Consider the following 19,415-nt stretch of genomic DNA (forward strand, 5'->3'; position numbering starts at 1 on the left):
ACGGCGAAAAAATCAGGATATCGTCAAGGTAAACGAAAACAAAGATGTTCAGCATGTCTCTCAGGACTTCATTTATCAATGCCTGAAAGACAGCTGGAGCGTTTACGAGACCGAAAGGTAGACCCCGGTATTCAAAGTGCCCTAACGGAGTGTTAAACGCCGTCTTCCACTCGTCCCCCTCCCTAATGTGCACAAGATGGTAAGCGTTACGAAGGTCCAACTTATTGAAAAACCTGGCTCCCTCTAGGATCTCGAAGGCTGAAGACATAAGAGGGAGCGGATAACGATTCTTAACTGTTATGTCATTCAGCCCTCGATAATCAATGCAGGGGCACAAGGACCCGTCTTTCTTCTGAACAAAAAAAAACCCCGCTTCGGCGGGAGAGGAGGAGGGGACTATTGTATCGGCATCGAGAGCTACAGACAAATAATCTTCGAGAGCCTTACGTTCGGGAGCCGACAGCGAGTATAGTCTTCCCCGGGGGGAGTGGTTCCCGGAAGAAGATCAATACTACAATCATACGAACGGTGCAGAGGGAGAGAAGTGGCCCTGGACCGACTGAACACCGTGTGCAGATCGTGATATTCCTCCGGCACCCCCGTCAAATCACCAGGCTCCTCCTGTGAAGAAGAGATAGAGGAAACAGGAGGGACAGCAGACATTAAACAGTCCACATGACAAGTTAATAGAGGGATTATGACGAACTAGGCAGGGATGGCCCAAAACAAAAAGTGTAAAAGGTGATTGAAAATTTAAAAAAGAAATGGTTTCGCTATGATTACCAGAGACAGTGAGGGTTAAAGGTAGCGTCTCACGCTGAATCCTGGGGAGAGAACTACAGTCCAAAGCAAACAAGGCCATGGAATCCTTTAACTGCTTAAGAGGAATGTCATGTTCCCGAGCCCAGGTCTCGTCCATAAAACAGCCCTCCGCCCCAGAGTCTATCAAAGCAGTGCAGGTAGCTGAATAGCCGGTCCAGCGGAGATGGACCGAAAAGGTGGTGCAGGATCTTGAAGGAGAGACCAGAGTTGTAGCGCTCACCAGTAGCCCTCCTCTTACTGATGAGCTCTGGCTTTTACTGGGCATGAAGTGACAAAATGAACAGCGGAACCACAATAGAGACAGAGGCGGTTGGTGATTCTCCGTTCCTTCTCCTTAGCCGAGATGCGGATACCCCCAGCTGCATGGGCTCAGAAACCGAGCTGGCGGAGGAAGATGGTAGTGATGCGGAGAGGGGAGCAACGGAGAACGCGAGCTCCTTTCCTCAAACTCGGCGACAAAGATCAAACCGTCGCTCTATGCGAATAGCGAGTTCAATCAAGGAATCCACACTGGAAGGAACCTCACGGGAGAGAATCTCATCTTTTACTTCCGCGCGGAGACCCTCCAGAAAACGGGTGAGTAAAGCCAGCTCGTTCCAGTCACAGGAGGCAGCAAAAATGCGAAATTCAATGGAGTAATCTGTTATGGATCGATTACCTTGACATAGGGAAGACAAAACCCGGGAAGCTTCTTCACCAAAAACAGAAAAACATGGATCCTTTCCTCCTTAAAGTCCAGATACTGGTTAGTACACTCAGCCTCCGCCTCCCACATTTCCGTGCCCCACTCACGAGCCCGTCCAGTAAAGAGGGATATCACGTAGGCGATACAAGCTCTGCTCTTGGAGTAAGTGTTGGGCTGGAGAGAAAAAACAACATCACACTGAGTGAGAAACGAGCGGCATTCAGTTGGCACACTAGCGTAACACGGTGCGTTATTGCTTCTAGGCTCAGGAGATTCGAAAGCCCTGGAAGCGACCGGTGGATCGAGGCGGAGATGATGAATCTGTTTTGTGAGATCGGAGACTTGGGCGGCCAGGTCTTGGTCAGATTCTTCTGTTGTGTAGGTAAGTGGGGACCCAAAAGCGATTTAACAATAAAAGAGTCTTTAATGTCAACACAGGGAAGCAACGGAGAAGAATACGGCTCTTCTTCAGTAGTGATAATGGAAAAATAAACAACCTGCAGAGAGGGCGACAAAAGAAACACAAAATGTCTTTCTGATAACTTCACAGAGCCTTAGGCAGCAGAGGAGAATAGCTGTGTTAGCGGCGACAGGCTGCAGGTCTCTCTGGGTAGACGCGGGTTGAAGAGAAACAGTGGATACCTGATCTCTCGTAGCAGATGAACTGGACAGAATACAAATAACAAGACGATTAGCTGAGAACAGATCGCACTTGCCAGGCGGATGCCAACAGGACAGGACAGGACAAGGATGAAACAAACAAGACGGTAGTTTGCTTCCAGCATGAGAAACTCTAATGAGAATCTGACAAAGAAAGAAGAAGGAACAGAGAGGGAAATATAGACCTAATTAGAGGGGAAAGGGAACAGGTGGGAAGAGGGTGAACGAGGTAGTTAGAGGAGATGAGGAACAGCTGGAAGAGGACAGAAAGAGAAGGGAACCTACTATGACCAGGAGAGGGAGACAGAGTAAATAGAAAGAACAAGACATAACATGACAAGACATGACATCCCTACTGGCTACCAATTTCTCTAAGCGCCAGGCTAATTTGACGTAAACACAAATTAATAATAAAATTAAAATTAATATCTGATCATCGCCCATAATGTAGTTGCTATGTACATCTCATCTCAAACGACTGACGCATTTGTATTACATTCCAAAGAGCTCTGCTATCAGCCCCACAGTGGAAAATTAAACCATATCCATGCCGGCTGGCCCTGATTGGCACGGAATGGAACGGTTAAGCAAAGAGAATGGTTTGGCCTGACTGTGGAAAAGCGCCTTCTGTGTCACAGAAGTCAAGTCAAGTCACATTTATTTATATAGCCCTTTTTACAATACAGATTATTTCAAAGCAACTTTACAGAGATACAGAGATAACAGGAAAATTATAAAGTTAGTTCATATATATATATATATATATATATATATATATATATATATATATATATATATATACAGGTATATATATATCCGCTCTGGAGTAAACCTTGATGTCATTGTCTAGCTCAGTTCAGTTCTTGTATAATAGTGTCAATGCAGGCAGATCAATATTATTGTTGAAAATTAAATTAAATGTTACATTTAATGTCCCCAACTAAGCAACTAAGAAGTCACAGAAGTAATAAAACCGTTCATTATCGGTTTATGTAGTTTATTTATTGTTTTCAATATCAGACGCTGATTACTTTTTTTTTAAAATAAGTTATACAAGATTCAACTAATTTTTTTAGTTGATTGTACTTAAAAATGTAAGACTTTCTTTTTTACAGTATATGTTTAATTTAAATATCACTAATATTGATTATTTATTTAGGATTTTGTGTCACAATTAATCAGTATAGAGGTTTAGATCATCTGTCTGTCACTACTGGATGTGTCACAATATATGGCGACATGTTCTGCGTGTTTTTTTTGTGTTAAATTAATCAAGCTTTGAAACGCAAATCTTTTTTTCACGTAAAAACGCACAGTTTTGTGGCCCCGGAAAGTAGCCGGGATTACTTCATTCAAAAACTTCCAGCGGTCAGAACTCGGACCAGGGGGGTGACAACAGAGTGGGTCAGTGTGTATACACTATAGTGCTGGTAAGGATTGCATACAACTTCATGTCTTAAATGGGCGAACTAACCCTTTAAGGCACTTACCGATCCGATCCGATTCCGAGTCTGGGAGTAACAATCCGATTCCCAAAACGATTCTTAACGTACATTTTTGGTTACTAATTATCCTGCTGTGCAAATACATGAACTTTACATTTTAACCAAAACTGGAGTTACTATGCTTTTTGTTTATAGTTAGAATATTTGTTTGACAGTATTGCCATATTACAAATCATTATGAAGATTTCTTTCAATACTTTTATTTTATCAACAAAGTTATATGCAGGATGAACAAGCTCTGAATGAAACATGGTAAGCCATACAATTGCAAAGAACAATCATTGAGAATAAACAGTTCTCAATTTACAACTAAGTGTGACAATGTTTCAGTTTCTTTAGAACATTTTAACAAAAGCAAAAAGCATTTTAATTTAAAGCAAAAACAGTTTAATTTGTTTAGAGCCACAAATTTTTTTTTTTAAACAGGCTAATGCAGAAGAAAAACGCCAGGGGACAAATTAAATACTAACTGAAATATTCAACATCTAGGCCTACCATAGTTTATCTTTTATATTTTACTTTTAAGTTTAAGTTTTTGTGTAGGAACAGCAGTTGGTCCACATGTTCATAAGTAAGTGTGCTTCGCTGTATGTACTGTAACAATATCTCCTGCAGTGGAGAAGACTCTCTCTGCAGAGACACTGGTTGCAGGAATGCATAAATATATCTTTGCCATTTTGGAGAGCAAAGGAAATGACACCTTGTTGACATGCCACCAGTTGAGGGGGTCCTCTGTTAGAGGGAGTGGTGGGGTACTTCAATATCGGGTAATCCCCTCTTCAACTAAGGCACAGGCTGACTGCTGATGATGCAGACTTTGAAGCAAAGATGAAGCTCTTCCATTTGAAGTAGTAGGACAGTCATCCTGCAACTCTGTGACTTGAGGCTGTGGGCTCACTGAGATGTTGGCTTCTTTCACTGTGCTGTCTTCTAGATTGTCATGCTCTTTTGCCCCATATTCCTGTTTTTAAGCAATTACAAGAAAATGAAATAAACAGAGTGTCGATCAAAAATAACTGCTCCACTAATTCATTGAGGTAATGTAATCCACAGTATACATTATTTGTACACACTGATAAAGATTTAGAGAAATTAGAGAGATTAATTTAATAAATTTAAGATATGAAATCATCACACAAATAAGCCTTAATAATATTAAGACAGTAACATTGCACTCTGTAGTACATGCAAAAACTTTTTGTCTTTAATGATCACAGATATTGGGCCCTATTTTAACGATCTGAAACGCAAGTGTCAAAGCGCAAAGCGCAAGTAACTTTGTGGGCGCTGTTGCTATTTTCCCGGCGGGATAAATGCCTCTTGCGCCTGGCGCAAATCTAAAAGAGGTTGGTCTGAAGTAGCTTCATTATTCATAGGTGTGGTTTGGTCGTAATGGGAAACAAACCAATAAGAGCTTTATATCACATTCCCTTTAAGAGCATGATGAACGAGGTGCGCTTGTTCCATGGTGCAATACTATTATAACGGCGCATTTACCAGGCGCGCTTCAGAATCGGTTCACAGCCGAAGAGATCGATGTTCTCGTCAGGGCCGTAAAAAAAAGAGAAGTGACATTGGCGTTGGGGCAAACCCACCCAAATTAGCTTCAGTTAAACATGCATATAATAATTTGGGTAAATGTGTAAGCTTTATGCCTATTTTCCCCATCGTCATGGACACAACAATGATTTCCCTCGTGTTTTAATATTTTTCCTTATAATAATGTATAATTTGCAAAAAGTTAAATGCATCTGTGTAGATGAGAGAATCATCTACATTGTATGCGCGTTGTTCACACTCTGTATTATGGCCAAGCTTGCGCGCTTAAAATAGCATCTGAATGTACGCGCAACGCGCCATTGACTTTAGACTAGTTTTTTTTCTGGTCAGTGGCGCAATTGTTTTATAGAACAGCTAGCATGAGGGAAAGTTTGCGCCGGAACACGCCTCCTCTTTGCACTGAACCGCCCCGGGGAGCGCAAGTGTATTTCTTAGTTAACCGACGTGTGTCTGTGGAGGGAAAAGTCCGCTTTGCGTGGGTGCAAAATAGGAATGATACATGCATCAGTGTACAAAGTCATTTTCGCCGGGTGCAAGATAGGGCCCATTGTGTTAAAATGTGTTAAAATGATTACCTCACATCTTTAAACGAGGTAATATAGCCTCGGTCTTTTGTCTTCAGAGACCTATCTGTTTTTGGTGTGCAAGCATCTATTTTCTCTCTGTCTACTACAGATCTTTGGTAGGAGTTATTTAGTTTTTACAACTGGCAGTGTGCATACTCTTCTATTTCTCATCTCTGAACAATCTCAAAAGAGTTTTCAAAAAGTCAAAAAGAGAAATGAGTCAGAAACAGAGTAAGCGCTGTGTCCCTCCATGTTCTCGTCCTATGTCAGAGCTGGATACACACACTTACTGCTTTGTTTGTTTGGGGAAAGAGCATGCTCCCCTTGCGTTTGAGCATGGTGATTGCGAGCACAGTGGATTGTTCACAGTTAAAGTGCTTGGCGTTTGCTTTGCTTATTTCAAACAGGTTGCACCCACAATACGATTGTGGGGTTCGCGGGTCGATCTGGCTGAGGAACAAGAGACGGATGTGTCCCTATCACTCGCTCTCTCTCCAGATCGCAATGTCCTTTTGCCTGACTACCGAATCGTGCCTCTGCGCTTTTTCGGCTCGGACAGAGAACACTAAATCTTGTGAATTCGTCGCCTCCGAGTGTTCCTCCCGTGATGATAAAAGGAGAACTGCTCGGGGCTATCGTTCGTGCAGTGTAGCGATGTCTGATCACAGCAAAAAGAGTCCCATAAAACACTCAAAGATTATAAATAAAGATTGTAAATATATAATGTGTGTGTATATATACATGACGTGTCTTTGTGCCCTCGACGTCGACCAATTCGACTATCGCGGGTGCGAAGGCACGCGATTGTATGATGCTGCCTCAGATTGGGAGACGCTTGCGGGCTTTCTCTCCCCTGAGATCGCATTATCACATGCATTTCAGCGGGTCAGGCTGGTACTGTGCTGTACACCATGGCTGTGTTGCAGGCATACCAGGTTGATCTTATTAAAAGATTTAAACACAGCCTGTCACCCAGACTGTGTTTGTTTGTCTGAGTGATATTTGGTTGTGTTTATTGGTGACGAATTAAATAATAATATATGAGGAATCAGATATTCAATGCAATATATCAAATGCTCGTATTAATATATTGTCTGGCTGGTCTTAATTCTGAGGAATTAAATATTGAGAGTGCCGCCTCCAAGCAATTCCATAGTTATGATAAAGCGCGTGAGAGGTTACTCGAGGCGGTGACTCATGCAGTGGCCAGATAACAGCTAGACTGCCCTCCTTGAGGATCTCCATGACATTAACTCTTGCATGGGGAAAACCTTATTCTTTGTGCATCTTTGTGCCCTCGACGTCAATTTATTAGACTATCGTGGGTGCAGGGGCATGTGCTTATATGATGATTAGCCAGTCCGAAGAGACGCTCGCGGGCTATCTCTTCTCTCTGGATCATCGTCATTTAAGGAGTCAGCACGATAAAAAGACAATGGGGGATTGTGTCCGTTTTTAGATCTTTGAGGCTTGAACCGGTCCGTCAGAACGCTCAAGCTCAAGATGCTAACTATCAAGAAGATGGTGTTGCAAATTCAACATTGCGATTGGTTCTTCACGGTCGATCTTAAAGACGCATATATTTCACATAGAAATATTGCCACAGCGCAGGAAGTTCCCGAGGTTTGCTTTTGGGGACAAAGCTTACCTATATTGGGTCCTTCCATTTGACCTAGCCATGTTACATAGACGATTGGCTGATATTGGCCCAGTATTGGCCCAGTCTCAAGAGCTGGCGCTTCGACATTGAGATCGATCCCCGCTCATCCTCTCTCTCTGGGGCTGAGTTGCAACGCCAAGAAGAGCGTTCTCTCTCCTCCCCAAAGAGTAACGTGCTTGGGGGTTAAATGGGACTCTGTCACCATCGGGGGCACAACTGTCCCCCGCTCATGTCAAGACCATTTTAAACACCCTAAAGCAACATCTGGCTAGGTCAGGACATTACATAGGTCTCATGGCAGCTGCATCCGCAGTGATCCCTCTGGGCCTTTTGCACATGAGACCACTTCAGTTGTGGCTCAAAATCGCTATACAATCCCCAAGGGCAAATAAAGGCAAGAGCACGCGCTGAGTGCTTCGTGTCCTTTCTAAAAATCCATATTTATGGTAAGTCACACGCTGAACGCTTTGTGTACTTTCTAAAATCCATGTTTATGGTAAGGGTTATGCGCTGTGGCTTTGTTCCCTTTCTACGTGGTTCAGGCCCCGGTTCCTCACCTTGGGTCCCACTCTAGGTGCGTCTTGCCATCGCAAAATGCTAACGACATACGCCTCCCTGTCGGGATGGGTAGCGGTCTTAAGTGGACGTCCAGCCCAAGGGATCTAGGGAGGCATCATCTAGAATGGCAAATCAATTGCCTCAAGTTGATGGCTGTATTTCTGGCCCTGAAATACTTTCTCCCTAGGTTGACAGGCTGTCATGTCCTAGTGCGGGGGGGACAACACAGCAACAGTCTCTTACATAAATCATCAGGGAGGTCTGCGCTCACGCAATCTGAACAGATTAGCAAGGCAGATTTTTCTCTGGGCCCAGGAGAAGTTCCTGTCACTCAGGGCAGTGTACATTCCAGGGCATCTGAATTTGGGAGCGGATTTACTGTCCAGACAGAAATTACCGATGGGGGAATGGAAACTTAGGGCCTACTCCACTAGAAAGAGTTATGCCAACAAATGGGGTGTTTTTGAAAGGTGGTGTGTTGTGCATAATGCAGATCCGGTCAACTGCCAGATTGCTTCAGTTCTGGACTTCCTGCAGGAAAAATTATCCACAGGCACATGCCCCGCCACTCTCAAGGTTTATGTGGCCGCTCTTTCAGCTTGCCACGCCTTGGTTGACGGGTTGCCACTCGGGGGACATCCTCTGCTCTGGGACCTCTGGGACAGATCCTCTGGGACATCCCCGCTTCATTCGTGGGGCCAGACGACTGAGGCCTCCCATAAGAATGAAGATCCCTTCATGGGACTTAGCAATGGTTCTCGGGGGTCAGGTTGAGACCCCTTTGAACCACTAGAGTCAGCGTCTGACCCTAAAGATGTTTTTTTCTTATGGCTATAACCTCTCTGAAAAGAATCAGGGATATGCAGGCTCTGTCAATATCGCCATACTGCTTAGACTTTGCCCCAGAGGTGAAAGTGATTTTGCATCCTCATCCTGATTACCTGCCTAAGGTGCCTTTCTCGGCTGTACATCTGGTCACTCTAGAGGCCTTCTGCCCTCCACCGTTCACAACGCCGGAGCAGGAGAGATCTCAGAGACTATGTCCAGTTCATGCTCTTCAGACCTACGTCCACCGCACTAGCCAGTGGCGTAAGTCAGAGCAACTATTCGTTTGTTATGGGGGCAGCAACAGAGGCGCTGCTGCCACCAAACAGACCATGTCACATTGGGTCAGGGATGCTATTCCTTTTGCCTATGTAGCGTGCGGCCAAGCTTCGCCAATGGGTCTAAGGGCTAACTCCACCAGAGGGGTCGCCTCCTCTGCTGCCTTGGCAAGAGGTGCCCCCTTGCAATTTGTTTGTGATGCGGCAGGCTGGTCCTCTCCACAACCATTCATACGATTTTATAGTTTGGATGTTCATGCCACTCCGGCCTCTCACGTCCTTGAGTCGACATCACAAGTTAATGTGTAGGGCTTTCTTGCGTTCTTGTGAGCACACCTACACAACCGTAAGGAGTCCAGACACCTTCAAGCACGGCGGCGTGGGCATTCTCGTTTCCAATGCGCTAAGCAGCGCAGCATCGATTGTAGCTTTTGAAAGAGAAAATTCCGGGTTACTTGACTGTAACCCTGTTCTCTGAAAAAGCAGAATGAGATGCTGCGCTGCATTGCTGTGCTGATGATGTCCCAGGACTGCTCTTCAGACAAAATATCCTGACGATGCACCTGTGGCTCATCAAATTATAGCCTCGAGTCGCGGGTGTGCGCCGATGCATCACCGACCGAGGCTATATTACCTCCGGGTCGATTCCATTGACGTGTTTACGCACTATATTCACAGCAGGTCACGTTTAAAGACGTTCCCAATGCGCTGCGGTGGAAAAAAGTCACGATCCACCTCACCCTCCCTAACAAACCTTGACACTGACGGCAACTTTAGCGCTTGCTGAGAACCAAATTCAGTACTTGCGCATAACATCTCACATGTGAAAACTTGCCGAGCTGTGCTGCAACAGCCATTTTAGAGGCATTGTCACTCACCAAAACTAAGTCTTTGTTCAGAATTTTCCATTCATTTGAAACATTGTGCTGTAGTTTAGCAATATTCGCCCCTGTGTGACTTTCGCTCATAGCACACGTTTGCAGAACACAAGCCGCAAGCTTCCACTCATCTGTAATGTAGTGTGCCGTAATAGTGACATACGATTCTGTTGTAATTGATGTCCACGCATCGCATGCTATTGCCACTCTGTCCGTATTACTTAGGGATTCTAAGATGTGATCTTTACACTCACTGTAGAGTGCGGGGACCGCTGTCTCACTAAAATAACAACATGTGGCCAAACTGTATCGTGGCTCAAGTACCTGTAACATCGTGCAAAATCCTTGGTTATCCACAACGGAGTAAGAGCGCAAATCTTTGGAAATAAAACCCGCCACTGACCCGGTATTTCGTTTCACCTTTTCAGAATTCGGTGGAAGCTTTGCTACTTTCTCGAGGGTCCTTTGACTGTAACCGGGAGTGTTCGTGATTGGAACAGAATGCTGTTTCTCCAGCTCTGAGTGGAACCGCATAATATGTTTCTTCATATTAGTCGTGTTGCCGAAATATTTGAATTTGGTGCCACAGACTTTGCACACAGTATGGCTTTTATCAACGACACCTTTTTCGGTGTCTTCAGAAAATCCAAAATGTTGGCACAAAGTGGATTTCAAATTTGATGGAGCAGGGCGGAGTTTGTCCATTTTATCTTAAACAAAGCCAATTCACCAGCATACGAACGTTCGTCTATCAACGGGTTTTTCTGTTTGGCCAGTGACCGCGCGCACACAGTGGTGAAGTGGCAGTTTGATTTGAACACAGAATAGATTCTACATTTTTGAGAATCGATTCTGAATCGTTAGATAATGAATTGCGATGCATCGATGAATCAACCTTTTCTCCCACCCCTACTGCTGACCCATCTAATATGTAGACCTCACTGTCTGGGGCACTGTTTCGTGAGGCTCTGTCTGGGGCACTGCTTATACTGTTTTCGGGCAGATCAGCCTTGTATCCCAAGCGTAGTCATCTCTGAAGTGAGAGTGATAGAGGGTAGGCCTGATTTTCGTTTTTGAAGTTTTCTAGGTTCCCGTGTGCCAGGCAATATAGAGTCTGGAACAGTGCACAGTCATTTTTCAGCGAGTTTTGTCTTGGACTGTCCTCTTATCGGAGCTGTTTTAAAAAGAGTTAGCTTGTTCCTCTACAAAGGGGCAGTGATGTGTTTTGTGCCCTGCATCTTCTCTGCAACAAAGAGTTTGTACTGCTCTTGGCCGATCCTCTCTGCAACCTGAACAGTATCCACAACTGCTTGGTCTGCTAACTCTCTTGAGTTCAGCTTCAGAAGGTTGTTGCTGTCCTCTGGGAAGGGGTTTCCCATTTCCTCAATCACGTTAACCAGAGACACCCTTACTGCTGAATTCCATGGCATTCTCAAACTCATCCTTATTCTGGGTACACACTACAAAATATTCGGAGTGATTTTGGACCAATTTATTCCCTTCCAACATGCCAATGTCCCAATTAATTTGATGGTTCTACAGATTATCTTATCAGATTTTACTTTGGTGTGAGGTGCGTTAAGAGTGACTGAATCTGCTCAGAAGAATGTCAGAACCACCCCCGATCTCTAATCGAATCAGAAATCCTGTTGTGTGGGGTTAACCTTGAGGACAAATGCACACATGCTCTGGAGATTATCACGTGAAACAAAACAATACCCAATCAGAGAGCGAGCTGACGGAAGACTCTAACACTAGAGAAACAAAATAGATAAATCTATGATTTTTTATTATCATGTTTGTGGTCTCTCATATTTGGAAAATATTATAAGATTTTAAAAATCTTTTAGCATGGCCCCAGCTTCAGATGATATTCTCAGATACTGTGATTTCATTGTAATCTTTCTCACAACATCACTGAATTCACCATTAACTATTCACCTGAACAGTTTATGATGTTGTATATGGTATCATGGTATCTAAGTTCAGGACCCCAAACTGTATATGTGTGTACCAATTTTCATGCTTTTATGAAAAAGTGAACATAATTTCCACATATAACCTATTATATCTATTAATAATATCAAATATTTTACTGTTTTCCCTAATAGACCTGATAAAGAAAAGTCACCAGTTCTGCAGTGACTGAATAAGGTTACATCTATCATTGTTGTATTACCTACAGTGAAGTAGTACATTATCAGCTGTGTCTTATTGGCTACAGTGTATGCATTCCCCAGTTGGGTGCTTGCCAATTTTATATAATGTACTGTTAAGTACAGTATGACCTATTCTCAGCCAAGTTATGATATTTTCTTCCCTTTGTTTACTGGTCTCCCCCCTCCCAGCACCAACTTGTTTTTGTATATAAATGTCTACCTGTTTCATTGTCATCCCAATTTACCTGCCATACTGATTGTGCATATGTTCTAATTTGTAGCTTCTGCTTTACTTAATGGGACTTGTAGATCTATTTGCTTTATTCTTATAATTTGTTTAGCCAGAATATACACCTTCTCATTTCCCTCCACACCAACATGAGCAGGAACCCAAATGAAGTGTGTAGATATGTAACCCAGGTGGCTTATTAATTTTCCAAATAGGGTTATTAATATCTTATTTCTGAGACTATTACAGAAATAGTTAGTTCTGAGTAAGAAGGGAATTATTATTGATTAAACAATAGTCTTAGTCATTCAGAGAAGTTCATTTATAGGATTTGTAAGTGATATAAAGGGTTTCACTTGAATAAGATTATAACTAGTATGTGTTGCTTTAAGAATAATGAGGGAGATTAAAGTTTGTCTGTAATGCACTTGGGGAAAATGTGCTTTTGCCTAGCATTCTTGTATTGCTTTATTCTCATTGGCTGTTTTTTGGTTTATCCCGACCTTCTTTAGTAAGAGGGTGTTTCGGATTGGATGAGAGCGAGGAGAGAGTCAGAGTGTGTTCTAAAAGCTGAAGTGAAAAATGTAATTTAAGTGCTGTATAAGTGTTTAATTCGTGCATTTATTCATTTCGGACTTTTTTAAAACATTTGTGACAGATTTACTGGTTACTCCAAACAGGAGTTTGTTTAGGTGTTTATTGCATTGTGTGAAAGTTACATTAGTATGGAAATGCGGGGGAATCAGGGACATTTATATATGGACTGCACGTTGATTATCGTTTCCCTGTGAAGAGGACACCGGTTCGCTGGACTTTGATCAGAGCGGGTCTAGATCGGATGAGCTCTGGATGTTGTTTGCTGCTGTCGGGGAAGAAGATGGTGAGCTGATGGGCCAAGTAAAGCCAGTGTGTTGGTAGGTGCTCTTGGTGGATGAAGAGTTGCTGAAGTGTCGTTTGCTGACGGAGGAATTCAGGTGATCTGGTTTTATTTTATTTGCTCAGTAAAGTGAAGAGGCCATTTGTTGTTTCTAGGCCACAGCGAACTCTAGCAACGATACAGGCCTGCAACGAGGGGTTGGGTGGTGACTTTTACATTGTGTGTGCACGCATATATACGAGTGATCACTCAAGGGGTACTGTAAAGTGTTTCAATTTTCCAAAAAGATAACAAGAGTGTTAAGAACAGTTATTGTGGATTTATGTGAGGTAACTAAAAAGGTTATTCTTAAATTAGATTTTTTTGCATTCGATTGGAATAATTTAAAGTGAGTTAATATAGCTTAAAGTCACAGAGTGAAAGTGAATTGAGTTTATTTAGTTTCTGAAAGATAAAATAAGTTACAAGAGACAAGTGTTGATTAACATTTGAAGTTTATTGGTATATCAAGACTCAATATGTCACTGAAGATGGAAGGAGAACCCAGGCGCAGACAGCAGATGACACTCAAATGATTTATTTTGGACCAAAACAGAAAACAAAACCCACGAGGGGGTAAAACAGGACTGGAGCAGAGTATAACAAGACTAAGACACGATGACAAACAAAGACTCTAACTTGACAGGAAACAAACTCACAATACTGATTAAACAGGTCTTCAGACAATATACTCACAGGGATTAACACGCAAAGTTAGACAATGTACCGACACAGGACAGCAAACACAAGGGGATTAAATAGGGAGACACTAATGACAAAGACAGGTGAAGCTGACTAGACAAGGACAGGTGAAACTGAATAGACAATAATGACGAGACGAGGATAACAAGGGGGCGGGGTAACGTAACGAGACAACACAAGCACATGGCTCAAAACACAAGACCATGTGCTTGCACAAAACATGATTCTGTCATGATCCTGCCTCAAGACTAGAGAAAATCAAGGACACGAGGGCAGAATCATGACAGAACCCCCACCTTAAGGAGTGGCTACCAGACGCTCCTCAAGGGGACATCAAACACGGGACATGACAGACTGAGACATCGACACAAACCAACAAAACATGACAAATAACAGTAATGGCAAACACGAAAACACAACAACCGGGTTAGGATGAAACATTAAAAATAAAAAACAAGGAAGAGGTGGTGGAGGAAACACAGAGTTCATGGGGGGTGGTCCAGGGTGAATGGGTGTGCTGGGGGTCTTAGGTCCACGGGATGAGGATGGGGAACGAGGAATCCGGGCTGGCTTGGAGGGGGACACACGAGGGGGGGACTTGGACAAAACAGTACGGGGTTTAGTGGCGACAGGGAAAACAGTCCGGGAACTAGTGGTGACAGGGACAAACGGGGAAACAGTCCGGGGACTAGTGGTAACCGGGACAAACGGGGAAACAGTCCCGGGGCTGGTGGAGACAGGGACGAACGGAGAAACAGTCCGGGGGCTGGTGGAGACAGGGACGAATGGAGAAACAGTCCGGGGGCTGGTGGAGACAGGGACGAACGGAGAAACAGTCCGGGAATTAGTGGAGACAGACTGGGATACTGCTTCAGTGGTAGCAGCAACAGATTCAGAGACAGAGGGTGAGGAAACGGGACTCCTGACGGGGGACATAGCAGGCGAAGGGGCAGGACTGGGTGCAGCGATCACAGCGGCAGGCTCGGGGGCTGGAGACAAGACAGGACAAACAGGGACTTCGAGGATCTTAGCTAGACAAGACAAATAATCAGAGAGGGTCTTGGCAGCAAGGAAGATGGGCATCTCCTGACGAGCAGAAACCGATTTCAGAACCTCTTTTGCGGCTAGATCGGCCGCAAGTCTCTCAGTAGATTCTGGGACGGCGCTAGCTGGAGCGGGCTCATGGACGGCGCTAGCTGGAGCGGGCTCATGGACGGCGCTAGATGGAGCGGGCTCATGGACGGCGCTAGCTGGAGCGGGCTCATGGACGGCGCTAGCTGGAGCGGGCTCATGGACGGCGCTTGCTGGAGCGGGCTCATGGACGGCGCTAGCTGGAGCGGGCTCATGGACGGCGCTAGCTGGAGCGGGCTCATGGACGGCGCTTGCTGGAGCGGGCTCATGGACGGCGCTAGCTGGAGCGGGCTCATGGACGGCGCTAGCTGGAGCGGGCTCATGGACGGCGCTAGCTGGAGCGGGCTCATGGACGGCGCTTGCTGGAGCGGGCTCATGGACGGCGCTTGCTGGAGCGGGCTCATGGACGGCGCTTGCTGGAGCGGGCTCATGGACGGCGCTTGCTGGAGCGGGCTCATGGACGGCGCTTGCTGGAGCGGGCTCATGGACGGCGCTTGCTGGAGCGGGCTCATGGACGGCGCTTGCTGGAGCGGGCTCATGGACGGCGCTTGCTGGAGCGGGCTCATGGACGGCGCTTGCTGGAGCGGGCTCATGGACGGCGCTTGCTGGAGCGGGCTCATGGACGGCGCTTGCTGGAGCGGGCTCATGGACGGCGCTTGCTGGAGCGGGCTCATGGACGGCGCTTGCTGGAGCGGGCTCATGGACGGCGCTTGCTGGAGCGGGCTCATGGACGGCGCTTGAAGTTGCGGGCTCATTGACGGCGCTTGAAGTAGCGGGCTCATTGACGGCGCTTGAAGTAGCAGGCTCTGGGGCAGCGATCGCGGACTCAGGGGGAGACAGAGACGGAGGACAAGAGCCTCCCTTCCTCCTCTTCTTCCTTCTGGGTCGCGGAGCTGAGTCCGTAGCCAGGCTTGAGACCGGTAAGGGAGGCGAAGAGGGAGACGAAGCAGGTGCTGGCGACTCCACCGCAGGCAAGGGGGATTCCGTGGAGGACGACTCAGACGCTGACTCCCACGACAAACGTCTTCCACGCTTTCCACGGGGGCTGACGGACACGGGTGATGGATCGGGAGTCAGGGTGGAAGACGCTTGGTCCTCCTGTGTCACGACGGCTAACATGCGACCCTCAGGGATGACTGGAAGTGTGGCAGGAGGTGAAAAACCAGGGGGACCTGGCTGCTCCTTCCGAGACAAGTAGTCCACCATGTTGCGAAACGGACGGCGGACCAAACTCTCTCGTTCAGCAAGGGGAGGGAGGACTTGGAGACCCGCGACGAGGTAGCGGTTGACCAGGGTCTCCGGCAGGAAGAACCTCCTCTCCTCAACAACCTGGGCGTACCTCTTCAGGGTCAACTCACCCTGGGGAGGGAAAGGAAGCTTGCCATTGGAACTGTCAGAGATAGCCACGCGCCACCACAGTTCCGGGTCAGAAGGCTGAAGATCAGCGGAGAAGGACTGAACGTCTGCTGGGTTCTTTTCTGGTCGGTACATTCTGTCATGAAGATGGAAGGAGAACCCAGGCGCAGACAGCAGATGACACTCAAATGATTTATTTTGGACCAAAACAGAAAAAAAAACCCACGAGGGGGTAAAACAGGACTGGAGCAGAGTATAACAAGACTAAGACACGATGACAAACAAAGACTCTAACTTGACAGGAAACAAACTCACAATACTGATTAAACAGGTCTTCAGACAATATACTCACAGGGATTAACACGCAAAGTTAGACAATGTACCGACACAGGACAGCAAACACAAGGGGATTAAATAGGGAGACACTAATGACAAAGACAGGTGAAGCTGACTAGACAAGGACAGGTGAAACTGAATAGACAATAATGACGAGACGAGGATAACAAGGGGGCGGGGTAACGTAACGAGACAACACAAGCACATGGCTCAAAACACAAGACCATGTGCTTGCACACAAAACATGATTCTGTCATGATCCTGCCTCAAGACTAGAGAAAATCAAGGACACGAGGGCAGAATCATGACACAATACAAGGGTTTTCATTTGCTTAATATTTCTTTTATTGTATGTGAATAAATGTTATTGTTTGTTTATACTTACCCAATGGTGTTGTTTGCAGTTAATTAGGAGATACAGATTCTTAGATCCCAAAGAAGGGAAAGAATAACATTGTTGCATAGTTTCAAGTCGAGAGACACATTTAAAGAATCCGGAGCGTCACTTTGGTTACACATAGTGTAAGAGTGGGCTACACTCTTAACTTTTATACCGTACATCATATGGAATATTTCATTGATAATATTCACCTTAAATGACGACCTGACAGATCTTATGCTTTCAAGTGCTGAATAGCTATCAGATGCAATAACAGTGTTATTTATTTTCTTCTTCTCTATCCACTGCAGGGCCAATAACATTGCCCATATCTCTGTAGCATATGCTGACAAATGATTGGTTTCTCTTTTCTAAATATAAAATTAACTTATTGGAATATATGCGTATTCTGCATATCCTGTTAAGGATCTTTGGATCCATCTGTGAATAAAAACACTGATTCGGGGAAATGCTTCTCAAAATAATTCTGGACTATAAACCATACTGGAAGTTGTTAAGAATTGTCAACTTGATTGTCAACAGTTGAATAAATTGAGAATGGGTTGCTGTACTGTATTGATTTAATCATATGTTTCTTGCATTCGGATCACCTATCCACCCAAAACTTGTAAAATTTGTCTCATTATGTTCTCAGCATTCTGTCAATACATTTTTGACAGGATGTGTATAATTTTGCCCCTGGAGATTAACCCAGTATGCCTTAATTAGCTTTATTCTTCTGATTCTTAAAGGAATTTCTCCCATTTCCACCTGCATCGATGATACTGGAGAAGTTTTGAAGGATCCACTGCAGATTCTCAGTGCCTGAGCTTATAATACATCTAATTTCTTGAGGTTTGATTCTGCTGCTGACATATAAGCTATACATCCATAGTCAAAAAGAGATCTCATGAGTGCCCAGTATATAGTTATTGTCCAGCTAAAGTTAGTTCCCTTTCAAGGGAACTCGAGCTGCGTCGAGACGCGGTGGGAACGCCCTGCGTGATTGCGTTATGAAGCAAGTGTATAATCAGTCCAATGGAGAGACGACCAGGAAACTATAAAGCACACCTGAAAACAGACCGCGACAGCTTCTGCGCCTTCAGCAAGCGATCTGTGTATTCTGTCCTTGTCATATTTATTGTTGTCTGTCAAGTTGCTCCTCGGCGCCCTCTGGGGTGCGACTCTCTGAAGAGGGTCGCAGCACTGCCAGTTCGGTTTTCCTGCCGTTCAGGGCACCAAGGTGTCAGTGTCCCCAAACGATCCTCCGAGGAGGTTAGTGGAGCAGTCAGTTCGGTTTCCCTGCCGGTTCGCCGTTTCAGGGTGCCGAGGTGCCTGCTTTTTCCAACGATCCTCTGAGGAGGGTCGTAGGAACTAAGCTAGTTAGAGGTAGGCAAGATCTGAGGACTGTCGTCATCTCTAATAAAGCTTAGACAAGAAGTCCTGTCGCAAAAAAAACCAAAAACGAGGCTATCAGGCTTCTGAGGGCTCTTCCGGGGCAGGGACGGTTTTGAGAAATCGTTTCTCCTCGGCACCCTCTGGGGTGCGACTCTCTGAGGAGGGTCGCAGTGCTGCCAGTTCGGTTGTTCCCTGCCGGTTCGCCGTTCAGGGCACCGAGGTGTCAGCGTCCCCATACGATCCTCCGAGGAGGGTCGTAGAACGGTCAGTTCGGTTGTTCCCTGCCGGTTCGCCGCTTCAGGGCACCTTAGTAACTGTTCAACCAAATCCAGAGGCCAGTCTTGAGAGACTGGTTCCCCTAGTAGAATTTCTGGCAGCGTGGAAACTACTGCCACATATTTCTCAGTGGGTCCTGCACACTATAGAAAAGGGTTTCAGAATTCAGTTTGGTTCTCCTCCGCCCAGATTTCTAGGGGTCCTCCCCATTGTGGTGGACCCCAAGCAGGCTTTGTTTATGGAGCAGGAAGTATGGACACTTCTGCAAAAGGAGCTGTAGAAGGGGTTTCTCTTCCCAGCAGACAGTCAGGGTTTTACAGCCATTACTTCATTGTTTCCGAAATAGGATGAGGGGTTGCGTCCTACTCTAGACCTGCGTCAATTAAACAGCAGGTTTCAGAATCTCAAGTTCACAGTATGCTTATGCTAAATATGATGGTGTCACAGATTCAGTCCAAGGACTGGTTTGTCACAATAGACTTAAAAGACGCTTAATTATCAATCCATCCTCATCACAGGAGGTTCCTGAGGTTTGC

General features: G+C 45.4%; 1 protein-coding gene across 1 annotated transcript in view; it reads left to right on the top strand.

Annotated features, from left to right (window-relative positions):
* Nucleotides 1–19,415, top strand: part of LOC143711442 (calcium/calmodulin-dependent protein kinase type IV) — a 248,848-nt gene that overhangs the window by 94,565 nt on the left and 134,868 nt on the right. The window lies entirely within an intron of this gene.

This window comes from Siphateles boraxobius, unplaced genomic scaffold (assembly GCF_051911475.1).
Source record: "Siphateles boraxobius isolate OS27281-9 unplaced genomic scaffold, OSU_SipBor_1 5, whole genome shotgun sequence".
Classification (NCBI taxonomy): Eukaryota; Metazoa; Chordata; class Actinopteri; order Cypriniformes; family Leuciscidae; genus Siphateles; species Siphateles boraxobius.